The following is a 13,681-nucleotide window of genomic DNA, read 5'->3' on the forward strand; positions in this document are numbered from 1 at the left end:
CTGAGAGTTTGAGGGGGTGTGGCATGGGCAGGGATGCAAAACACAATGATGTAGGACAGCTCAGGGAGGGTGCCATCATTTAAACAGAACCCCCCCTCCCCCGAGGTTGTCTCCATTATGCTAGGAGCCCCTTCAGTTCTGAGAGCACCCCCTGATCTAAAGGGCACAAAAAGTGAATTAAAGCCACTTTAGCCCCTGTGCCCAGGGGCTGCAATTTATGTGCTGAATATCTCTCTGAGTGTGTGTGAGGCAGCATTTTTCTAATTCCCTATGAACAACATTCAAAACATGAGAATAGTAGATAGGGACAGCAATAGCCAGACATACAGCCAAGTCTTATCTTCTGCCATTTCATCTCTTTAATTTAAATCAAGAAATACTGCTGTACTCCAGGAGATTGCTAATGTCAGGATTTACGCTTTTCAGGGAAACAGTAAAGAGATTTATATTTACAAGAATATAAGGGTTGAGTAATTTAATATTCTGTATTATAGTAGGGTTGGATTTTGAAAGGGCAGGGAGTGAGAGAAATGAAAGTAAGGACTGTTGTGCTTTTCTGCTGTTTTGAATACTAAAATCATATCCTCCAAAACATATTTACAGAAGAATTACAATGACTACCATTATATGTCACTATTTGCCATGGATCAGTGCTATAATCATATTATTTCCTATGTTAAATCTGGGGAGATTATGGGTAAATGATGGGTTTTACTGGCAATCATTGAACCTGGCAACATGCAAAATTGTTATAAAAGCTGTTTATATCCCCAGTAAGGCTTGCCAATGACTATAAGGTACAAGGGTTAATTATCTCTGGATGTGTGCTTTACATATTGTCATTTAGTTGGAGTATTCATGGTTCCTTTGAATCTTCTCTTGCTTTATAATAAAAGCATTTATTTCGGTAATATAAGTGGGTGCTGTGTGGTACAGCAATACGCAAAAGATTCCATCTCTTATTTTTGAACAAAAAATACTGTTGTGACGCTGGTAAACCAGGCACCAGCTGTTAGCAAGTCTGTAGGTGTCAGCTGAGCACTGACAAATTCATTTCTGGAAACCAGATCAGCTCACCTATGTGTTAATATTGTTCTAGATAGGTGATAGACTTGTAAGAATGTGTTTAGTGTTGAGACACTATAAAATGCTTGTAGATTGCTGCATGCATTAATCTGGATTCTGTGCTAAAAAGGTAAAACATATGTTTGTTTTATAATTGTAAAAATTCTTGCTCTGAACTTTGTGAATTCAGAGGAGGACTATCAAAATTAAGTAGTCTGTTATAGCACAAAAGCTTTGTCAATTGCCCCATCCACCCATGGAAAAGTACATCCAGGAGGCCTCGTTTAATTGGTTTGAATGCTGGAAGAGGTACTTAAAGACAGCTGACGTGATTTTTCATTTCTTTGCTGTTTTGATCTTAGATGGGCTGGAGCTAAGAAAAGAAAAGCAGAGATTTTCAGAGTCATTCTGGGTTAGCCAGGAAAAGACATTGGGTGCTGACAGATTACTGCATCTCTGTCACCTTTTGGAACCATAGACTGAACTCATTTGTGCGTATATTTTGCTTGCTTTAAACTATAAATAACTCCCATTTCTTTGTCCTAGTTAATAGGAGTAATATAAAGCAGATACTAAGATGCGCTAACTCATTCTGGTGACAGGCTTGCATAAAATCAAGTAGCAGAGATTGGATGTAGAGGAGAATAGAGCCCCACCTTTGTAAAGTTATTTGTACAACCTTTACTGCACTAGGTAAATGATGATTAATAAATAAGGATTAATCATAATTAGAGCAATAGTGAACTTTGATCTCAGCCCAAAAGAAATAACTGCCAGCCCACAAAAAGGTTCTAATCTTTACTCCTTAAATTCCAAACCAAATATGAGACCCTGAGATATGATTACAGTATTAAATATAGGAAAGTATGGAACCCTTCCAAGTTTCCAGGAATTGCTGAAGTAGTGTTGGCTCTGCATATCATTGCAATGAAAGACCTCAGTGAGATCATTAAGTACAAGGGAAACCATATTAGAGAGCTACATTTAGAAACCTAGTTCCTGTCAGTCTTAATAATGTCAGTTACTTAGCTCAGTCTGCACATCTAAGCATTGGTTTTTATCACACCATTTTATTTCCTAATGTTAATCTCAGAGGCCTTCCAAAACTAAAATTGAAGAAACTGACTTAACTCTAGCCTTCAAGAGTAGATGAATCTATGAAAAAAAATCAAGGTAATCTGCATAAATTGAGATACCAAAAGCATACTTGAGTATGAGAAAAACTTAGTTATGCTGACACTGATATTCTAAAACTAAATGAATACTTGCTTAGGAGACATGAATAATCAGAGACATGGAATGAATGTTATCAGTAATTTAAAGAAATCTATATTAACATATATAAATGGATTAAGCAAAGGAATGTGTAAATGTTCGGCAATATCAGCCTCAGCTAAATCAAGCTCATAGTAGTGAGGATGATAACATTAATTCATAGCCATGCTTATATATTCATTGGAAAATTATATTTAAGGCACATAAATCTGATAGTGAAAAGTGTATATAATGCTTTTTGAAATATTCATTGGCATCACAGTGTAGTTAAGTGGTACAAATAGATATTCTTGGATTAGAGATGCTGCAAATATCCTGCAAAGATTGTTACAAATTTAAATATACGGTTTATATTCAGCAGAGTGTTGGGGAATCAATCAACATTTACTATTGGCATTAATGGAAATCATGTGACAAAATTCCTCCATAGTGCTGTGAAATGGTACCACAGGTGTCTGGCTATAATTATCAGATTTACTCTCTGGTTACTTTATGAGCCAGAGCTTTCCAGAAATAACACCACAACATTACAAATCTAAATTCACTGTCATTATCCATGTCATAATTTCTGGAAATACTACACTAGTTCCATATGTGATACTGCAGATATGCAAATCAGTGAGCTGGCAGGAATTTGTGAGGTAACTACAAGTCGATAAATTATTTTACTAGCAATAGATTACATCTAGATCATAATTTAATGAATGTGATGTTATGGGAAACAAATATATAATAATCAATTCTTCAGTCTAGGAGAGAAGGCTATAACATGATCCAAATCCTGGAAGATGAAGCTAGACAAATTCAGTATGAAAATAAGGAGTGAAGATTAACAGTGAGGACAGCTAACCTTTGGAACAATTTACCAAGGGTCATGGTGGATTCTCCATCACTGACTATTTTTAAATCAAGATTGGATGTTCTCTTCTAAAAGATATGCCCTAGGAATTATTTTGGGGAAGTCCTATGGCCTGTGTTATACAGGAGTTCAGACTACATGTTCACAATATTCTCTTCTGGCCTTGGAATCAATGAATCTTTCATTTCTAATTTTTCCTGATCAACTACAGCAGAAATCCTTTTTCCAGAATCTATATAAGAGCTACACAGTCTATGTTCCTTCCAATGCATAGCACACTCTAATTTGCATTGTTTGAATGAATGGTAAAGAGAACAGGTTATAGAAAACCAGGTGCAGGTATTTTTGTGCATAACAAAGATCACTTGTGAATCAAACCTTAAGGAAATTCTAAAATATGGCAAATGAGTTGTCAGAACAAAGAAGGGGAAAAAACCCATGAATAAATAAGTTAAATTGGACTGCTCATGTTACTAAATAATATATACTAGGCAAGAAGTGTTTGCAAGATGAGAACCTGAAATATGATTGCAATCACATGGAGGATGAAAAGTTGAGCATATAGAAGGCAGCGATACAGACCACTATTTCATGAAGACAGAAAAAGTAAAAGCTGCTTTCTTTCTGGATGCTCTTCCTATTTGTAAATTAAAGTAATCCTTTTCAATGGTGGCTTAGCACTGATAGCCTTTGCAGAAAAACAGGAATCCATTTTTAGTGGATGATTCAGGAAAGCAACCCAATTCAGGACAGCACTTAAGTATGTGCTTATGGCCCACTGAAGTCAAGGGATTTAAGCCTGTGTCCAATGTTGAGCATATGCTGATGTACTATCAGGAATGTGGACCTGAGTCTGTGTGTAAATAAGTGAGTTCCTAGGTTTATACTAGTAATTATTGCACTATTAACTACTATATTTCTGCAGAGTTAATAACGGTTGGCTCTATAGTTAGTGACCATTAACATTAATGCTCCAGTCTTATGAACTGATACAGACAAAGGGAGTGGGAATACCACCTTCCCTTATCATAGAATGAAAGAAGATTTTGTGGCCACACATTTAAATTGCTACACTACACAAATGGCCAAGCCATGAGTCAGTTATGGAACTCGTCCCAAACTAGTGCCATCAAAACATTTATTAAAAATCATGTCATAATACATTTTGATTGTCAGATTTTACAAAAATAACTTTTAACATGTTTTAGAGGAAACAGAATGAAAATTCTCCAAAAGATTCAAGGATGGTTCTCTTGGGTGTCTCTACCGAATGTGACTATTTTTACCCATAAAATGAATTTCTCCATTTGATTATTTTCTTCCATATTTTTATGTATCAGAGGGAAATTAAATGCCTCAATGGTGTATTAACTGCATTTTAGAAGGCTCATGATGTGCCACCGGTGAAAAACTAGTTTATATACTACTACTACGACGACGACTTTTTAAAAAACGTATCGTTGGCTAGATACAACAGTATAAAATAGTCTATTCCTTTCATGTTACTTTCTTAAGGACCCAATCCTGGAACAAACTTAAGAATAAATACATTTAGGTAAGTAGTCCCATTTGACATTATGGACTACTCACATGACTAAAGTTATTCATGTGCATGTCCCTGCTAATTGCAGCTGGAATAGCTCTGTTACTCTTTGTATACTAATTTCAATAAACTCATGTTCAAAAATGTTTTGGAGAGTTATAAAGAATGTTGTTGCTCCTATTTTTCATATCCACAGCTGCGTGAAAGAAGGGAATGTTTCAGTGGCTAGTGGTTTTTAAAATAAAAATGGCATCTATCTGAAATTTTCTGAGGGGTTTGGAAAGTTAAGATGTAGTCCTATCAGAGATGGATTAGTTAGAGGAGTACAGATGGCAGAAAGTCAAAAATCCTGTTAGTAAGAAATGTTGTGTTGGTATTGTTTAAATGTGTTTAATTAGCTGTTTTAATAGTATGTTAAGGTAAAGGTTATGTAAATCACTGGCTTTAATGAAATCCAATATGAAACATCTTATTGTTTTCCTTCATCTTGCTATCCAGGAGTTTCCCGGATGTCTTTAGCTTTCCTTATCAATTTATTACACTTTGTTAGTTCTAATGTTTTGTGGTGTTAAAGAAATGAGACCCTATAAAGCTCTTTAGTACTAAAAAGGCTTGATTGTTGTTGTTTTTTTTATATCCCAGTTAAGGGGGAAATGAGGCAGAACTCACATGTGACACCACACCTGAGCACAAGGTGGCATACTGGGGAAACCTTCATGCTGCAAGAGTCATATATTGTTTTATTATTTCTAATTGCTGCCTTCACTTCCCCTCTTAACCAGATGGGCTTTTAAATCAGTTTCCCTCTATTTATAGTGCATATATGGTAGTGATATCACTCACATAATTAACTTTGTCACCATGTAACTGTAAGAGGATTGTTACCCCAAGGGAGTAAGGTAATGCCTCAGAGAGAAAATACTCGAGAAATGGTAGGGGGAAAGATAGAAAAGGAAAGCCCCTTTTCTCAGGAGAGCAGACTCGGCTCCCTTCTGTGTCTGTTACCAGTGGATTTAGCTTACAGTAAGTGTGTCCCTCCCTTCCTGTGTGATGTAATAAAAATGAAGGAAAGACGAGGTAATATGGTGCAAACAAAGGTAAGTATATTAAGGGTAAAGGTACAGAGAACTGGAAAAATGGAGGGAAGAAACTCAAACTTAATCATACAGTGATTCAGTGACTGGCTTTAGAAGCTTGAAGCTCAGACCCACAAAACCTCCCTTGGTATTAAAAAAAAAAACCAATAAATAAAACCCCAATACAGAAACCTTTTCCTATGATTTAGGCACAGTGGACACAGCATACAGGGGCGAAGCCCAGGACCTTCTACTATCCGGCTGATGTGGAGACTTTGAGGAGGACTATTGGGGAGTCCCAATGACTGTTGGATTTCATTGCAGGCAGGGAGACCCTCCAGGATGATGGATACCAGGAAAGCAGGACCCTCCAGAGGTAAAATAGATTCAGTTCGCTGTGACGGGGATAGTGAGGACAGGCCTCTCCTTCCTCAACCTCGCTGTGGAATAGATGGCACTCTTCTCTCTAGCTCTGGAGCATTAGGAAGACCCGACTGGGCAGTTCTGCCGCTGTAATGGACAGACAGCACAGGTGCTGAGCAAGTTTTTATATAGCCTTTTTGGAGGGAAAAACTGGTTCAGTCCGGTTTGAGCCAGGGAAATCCAGGGTCTTTACAGTAAACAAGTCTGCTTACAGAGATGGAATCCAAGAGTCACAGATGATATATATATATATATATATATATCAGGAACAAAATAAATCCTAAAAATGATATAGGACCTTTACTAGATAGAGGTGGTCAAATTGTTACTAATGATGCAGAAAACACAGAAGCAATCAATAAATGTTTCTGTTTTTGTATATAGAAAAAAAGCAGGATGATGTGTTCCTGTCACACGAAGATGATTAACTACTTCCCAGTCCATTAGCAATTAAGAAAGATGTTAAGTAACATCTACTGGGAATACAAATGTTTAAATCAGCTGGCTGCTATAATTTTCACCAAACAGTTAGCTGAGGATATCTGTGACCTGCTGCTGCTAAGTTTTAATAAATCTTGGAATATTGAAGAAATTCTGGAAGAGTGTTAATGTTATGCCAAAACTCGAAACAGGCAAGTAGGGTGACCCAAGTAGCTATAGACCAGTTAGTCTGACATCTGGCCTGGACAAAATAATGCAAAAGCTGATATATGAGTAAATCAATAAAGAATTAAAGGCTGGAAATATAATTAATGTCAGCTCATATGTTTATATGGAAAATATGCCTTGTCCAATAAATCTGATTTCATTTTTTTCATAAGTTTAGTTGGTAGTGAGGTTCCACAGGCCAGTTCTACAGAATGGGGAATTGTATCCTGGAAAGTAGTGACTCTGAAAAGGATGTCTACTCTACATATTAAGCCCAGATTTTTGGCATCAGGGCTTGTGAACTGGTTATTTCTAAGCTCATGCTGGAGCAGCCACCGTGCACTGTAAACCTCTGTTTATAATTGCTGGTCCTAGGTCTCACAGCTGTGGTAATGCAGCCATACTGAACTACATAAATCTTCTAGCTTGGGTCTGCATCTTCATCTGCATTCACACTGCAAAATTGCAGGACCTGAGTCATGGTGGGACTTGGGCTATGACCTATCCTCCCCCTCCTGGCAGGGCCCTTGGATCCAGGTCCTGAGTGCTTGCTAACCAAAGTCAGATTGATTTTGTGTGGAGGGAAGCTGGGGCTTGGGCTCAAAGCTGAGACACAGCGCTGGCTCAGTGTGCAGAGGAGATATACCCATAATGGACAAACAACTGAACATGAGCTCCCAATGGTATATTGTGGCAGAAGAAGCCAATGTAATGCTTAGATCTATAAATGGGAGTAATGAATTAGAGCAGGAAACTGATTTTACCTCTGCATGTAGCATTAGAGAAACTAGTGCTAGAATACCGGAGTCTGCAATTAAAAAAAACATGATTTAAAAATTGGAGAGGGTGCAGAAACGCGCTTATCAAAATCAATATTGAGAGGTGAGTTGATCACAGTGTACAAGTGGCTTCATGGGGAGAAAACATAGGTGTCAAAGGGCTCAAATCTAGTAGCAAAAGACATAACAAGAATTAATGGCTGGATGTTAAAGCCAGACAAATCCAAACTAGAATAAGGCACAAAGGTTTGTAAGTGAACCAAACTAGCAAGGGAAGTGGTAGATTTTCCACCTCTTAAAGTCTTCAGATCATAACTGGATGCCCATCTGGAAGGTAGGCTTTAATGAAACATAATTTACTGGTCTCAATAGAGGAGTAAGTGGGTGAAATGTAATGGCCTGTGTTATAAATAGGTCAGACTAGATGATCAAATTATCTCCTCCTGGATTAAAAAATTATTTAATCTATTGATCACCTAGTCTAAACTGAATGACACAGCCATAGAATTTCACCTAGTAATTCTTGCATCCCATCCAATAATTTGTGGCTAATCCTGAGTATAGAGAATAGATTTATAAGGGTTTCCATGCCAGTCTCTTTCCAGCATTACTATTATCGTTCTCTTGCACTGTTGTTAATCTGACCACAACTTCCATATATGTGGTATTTTTTAATCCAATTTATGCACTCACCAGTGAAAGTAGACACTAATATATGGAAATAAGTAGGCAGCCTTATCTATAGGAATCACTATATTTTCCATTTATAATATATTCACCAAATTTAGAGATCATTTAAATGATGGTGGAAATGCACAATGGAAAATATTGATTATTAGTGTGCTGCACAGATGCCCAAAGAAAAATGTGAGGCATTCTGCACCACATGTTCTATGCTTTAATTTGGAAGACTCTCTTTAATGCCCCTTAGCATATTTCATTTACAGTCGTGAACACATCATTGGCACTCGGTAGCCAGACATTAGATCACACTGCATATATTTTCTAACTGCTATCATAATGCTTGAATAATAGTTACGCCTACTCAGGGACATCTGCCTACTTACTGCACTATAAACCTCTTTTTTTTTCTTTTGTTTAAAGAATCACATAGGCACATTTCACTGACTTATTTAGAATTTCAACTCAAAATTGTACTTGTGCATTTGAATGCCTGGGACAATATAATAATGTATATAGCACAGATCATACAGAAATTATGGTGAAACCTGTTTTATTGTTCCTGGGGTTACCTGCATTCTTAGTCTACACACAAGAATAGACAACGCCACCCAATTTTGTCAATATCCAGGATTCTGCTGTGGGTCTGTGTTTCATATTCTCCATTAAAGCCAACGTTTTCTAACCTTGATTACTACCAATAAGTGCGACCTCTACTATCTTAGCCAACGCCAAGAATCAAACCAAAGCTCTCCAGAGCTAAAAGCAGATGTTGCTACAGCCTGAGCTAAAGAGCCAGCTGCTGAATATAGGGGCAGTAACAGACTCACATTCTCTGTGGAGCGGGCACAGAGGGAGACACATAACACACTGACCAGTGGTAACAGGCACCTAAATAAGAGGTCTGATATTCAGAGGTGCTAAGCACCTACGAATCCCACTGACTTCAAAGGGAGAAACAGGTACTCAACACATTTGAAAACTAGGACACATGTATTTAGGTGTTTATGTATAGATTTAACAACCTAACTTGAGGCACTCACATTTGAAAATTTTGGCCAGACTAAGTAAGTAATATTCAAACTTAGTCTGAATTTCTCTCCCCAGCATTAAGGAATTTGCTGGCCTTTTAGTAAACCCCCATCTTTCCATGTGCTGTAATATATATATATAGATATACACATTGCTTACTGTGTTTTTCACTCCATGCAACTGATGAAGTGGGTTTTAGCCCATGAAAGCTTATGCCCAGATAAATTTGTTAGTCTCTAAGGTGCCACAAGTACTCCTCATTATTTTTAGTAAACATTAGTTATTCCTCTCACTTCTCTGTATACTCTCACCAGTTTGATCAAGGGTTGCATAACCTAACCTTTAGATCTTAATTGGTTCCCATATAAAGTAGAGTATTTCTGCTTTCTGTGCTCATCTTCACCTCCTTTTTTGTTATTATCCTATTGGCTTGTGTACATTTTTTTGTATGTATTTTAAGTAGGGCTGTTGATCAATCACAGTTAACTCACGCAATTAACTAAAAAAAATTAATTGTGATTAATCAGTTTTAATCGCACTGTTAAAAAATAGAATACCAATTGAAATTTATTACATATTTTGGGTGTTTTTCATAGAATCATAGAATATCAGTGTTAGAAAGGACCTCAGGAGGTCATCTAGTCCAACCCCCTGCTCAAAGCAGGACCAATCCCCAACTAAATCATCTCAGCCAGGGCTTTGTCAAGCCTGACCTTAAAAACTGCAAAGGAAGGAGATTCCACCACCTCCCTAGGTAACCCATTCCAGTGTTTCACCACCCTCCTAGTGCAAAAGTTTTTCCTAATATCCAACCTAAACCTCCCCCACTGCAACTTGAGATCATTACTCCTTGTTCTGTCATCTGTTACCACTGAGAACAGTCTAGATCCATTGTCATAAATATAAAGGGAAGGGTAAACCCCTTTGAAATCCCTCCTGGCCAGGGGAAAGCTCCTCTCACCTGTAAAGGGTTAAGAAGCTAAAGGTAACCTCGCTGGCACCTGACCAAAATGACCAATGAGGAGACAAGATACTTTCAAAAGCTGGGAGGAGGGAGAGGAACAAAGGGTCTGTATGCTGCGCTTGCCAGGGACAGAACAGGAATGGAGTCTTAGAACTTTTAGTAAGTAATCTAGCTAGGTATGTGTTAGATTATGATTTCTTTAAATGGCTGAGAAAAGAATTGTGCTGAATAGAATAACTATTTCTGTCTGTGTATCTTTTTTGTAACTTAAGGTTTTGCCTAGAGGGGTTCTCTATGTTTTTGAATCTAATTACCCTGTAAGATATATACCATCCTGATTTTACAGGCGGAATTTCTTTATTTCTATTTACTTCTATTTTTTATTAAAAGTCTTCTTGTAAAACACTGAATGCTTTTTCATTGTTCTCAGATCCAAGGGTTTGGGTTTGTGGTCACCTATGCAAATTGGTGAGGCTTTTTATCCAACATTTCCCAGGAAAGGGGGAGTGCAAGTGTTGGGAGGATTGTTCATTGTTCTTAAGATCCAAGGGTCTGGGTCTGTAGTCACCTAGACAAATTGGTGAGGCTTTTTACCAAACCTTGTCCAGGAAGTGGGGTGCAAGGTTTTGGGAAGTATTTTGGGGGGAAGGACGCGTCCAAACAGCTCTTCCCCAGTAACCAGTATTAGTTTGGTGGTGGTAGCGGCCATTCCAAGGATAACGGGGGTAATATTTTGTACCTTGGGGAAGTTTTGACCTAAGCTGGTAAAGATAAGCTTTGGAGGTTTTTCATGCAGGTCCCCACATCTGTACCCTAGAGTTCAGAGTGGGGGAGGAACCTTGACATCCATCCTCTTTGGAACCCCCTTTAAGGTAGTTGAAAGCAGCTATCAAATCCCCCCTCATTCTTCTGTTCCGCAGACTAAACAATCCCAGTTCCCTCAGCCTCTCCTCATAAGTCATGTGTTCCAGTCCCCTAATCAATTTTGTTGCCCTCCGCTGGACATTTTCCAATTTTTCCACATCCTTCTTGTTGTGTGGGGCCCAAAACTGGACACAGTACTCAAGATGAGGCCTCACCAATGTCAAATAGAGGGGAACGATCATGTCCCTCGATCTGCTGGCAATGCCCCTACTTATACATCCCAAAATGCCATTGGCCTTCTTGGCAACAAGGGCACACTGCTGACTCATATCCAGCTTCTCGTCCGCTGTCACCCCTAGGTCCTTTTCCGCAGAACTGCTGCCTAGCCACTCGGTCCCTAGTCTGTAGCTGTGCACTGGGTTCTTCCTAATGCAGGTCTCTGCACTTGTCCTTGTTGAACCTCATCAGATTTCTTTCGGCCCAATCCTCTAATTTGTCTAGGTCCCTCTGTATCCTGTCCCTACCCTCCAGCGTATCTACCTCACCTCCCAGTTTAGTGTCATCTGTAAACTAGCTGAGGGTGCAATCCACACCATCCTCCATATCATTTATGAAGATATTGAACAAAACCGGCCCCAGGACCAACCCTTGGGGCACTCCACTAGATACCGGCTGCCAACTAGACATGGAGTCATTGATCATTACCCTGTTGAGCCTGACAATCTAGCCAGCTTTCTATCTACCTTATAATCCATTCATCCAGCCCATACTTCTTTAACTTGCTGGCAAGAATACTGTGGGAGACCATGTCAAAAGCTTTGCTAAAGTCAAGGAACAACATGTCCACTGCTTTCCCCTCATCCACAGAGCCAGTTATCTCATCATGGAAGGCAATTAGATTAGTCAGGCATGACTTGCCCTTGGTGAATCCATGCTGACTGTTCCTGATCACTTTCCTCTCCTCTAAGTGCTTCAGAATTGATTCCTTGAGGACCTACTCCGTGATTTTTCCAGGGACTGAGGTGAGGCTGACTGGCCTTTAGTTCCCAGGATCCTCCTTCTTCCCTTTTTTAAAGATGGGCACTACATTAGTCTTTTTCCAGTCGTCCGGGACTTCCCCCGATCGCTATGAGTTTTCAAAGATAATGGTCAATGGCTCTGCAATCACATCCGCCAACTCCTTTAGCACTCTCGGATGCAGCGCATCCGGCCCCATGGACTTGTGCTCATCCAGCTTTTCTAAATAGTCCCGAACCACTTCTTTCTCCACAGAGAGCTGGTCACCTCCTCCCCATGCTGTGCTGCCCAGCGCATTACTCTGGGAGCTGACCTTGTTCGTGAAGACAGAGGCAAAAAAAGCATCGAGTACATCAGCTTTTTCCACATCCTCTGTCACTAGGTTACCTCCCTCATTCAATAAGGGGCCCACACTTTCCTTGACTTTCTTCGTGTTGCTAACATACCTGAAGAAACCCTTCTTGTTACTCTTAACATCTCTTGCTAGCTGCAACTCCAGGTGTGATTTGGCCTTCCTGATTTCACTCCTGCATGTCCGAGCAATATTTTTATACTCTTCCCTGGTCATTTGTCCAAACTTCCACTTTTTCTACATTTTCAATTATATTGATTCCAATTACAACAGAATATAAAGTGTACAGTGCTCACTTTAAATTATTATTTTTGATTACAAATATTTGTACTGTAAAAATTATAAAGAAATAATATTTTTGAATTCAGCTAATACAAGTACTGTAGTGCAATCTCTTTAGCGTGAAAGTGAAACTTACAAATGTAGATTTTTTTTGTTAAATAACTGCACTGAAAAACAAAACAAAGTCTACTCAGTCATATTTCTTGTTCAGCCAATCGCTGAGACAAAAAAGTTTTCATTTATGGGAGACACTGCTGCCCTCCTCTTATTTACAATGTCACCTGAAAGTGAGAACAGGCGTTCACATGGCACTTTTGTAGCTGGCATTGCAAGGTATTTATGTGCCAGATATGCTAAACTTTCATATGCCCTTTCATGCTTTGGCTACCATTCCAGAGGACATGCTTCCATACTGATGATGCTGGTTTAAAAAAATAATGCATTCATTACATTTGTGACTGAACTCCTTGGGCGGGGCGGGGGGGGGGGGGGAGGATTGTGTGTCTCCTGCTCTATTTTACCTGTCTTCTGCCATATATTTATGTTATAGCAATCTCAGATGATGACCAAGCACATATTCCTTTTAAGAACAGTTTCACTGCAGATTTGACAAAACATAAAGAAGGTACCAATGTGAGATTTCTAAAGATAGTTACAGCACTTGACCCAAGGTTTACGAATTTGAAGTGCCTTCCAAAATCTGAGAGGGATGAGATGTGGAACAAGCTTTCAGAAGTCTTAAAAGAGCAACACTCCAATGCAGACACTACAGAACCCGAACCACCAAAAAAGAAAATCAACCTTCTGCTGGTGGCACCTGA

Source organism: Lepidochelys olivacea, assembly GCF_965140295.1.
Source record: "Lepidochelys olivacea isolate rLepOli2 genome assembly, chromosome: 4".
NCBI classification, from domain to species: domain Eukaryota; kingdom Metazoa; phylum Chordata; order Testudines; family Cheloniidae; genus Lepidochelys; species Lepidochelys olivacea.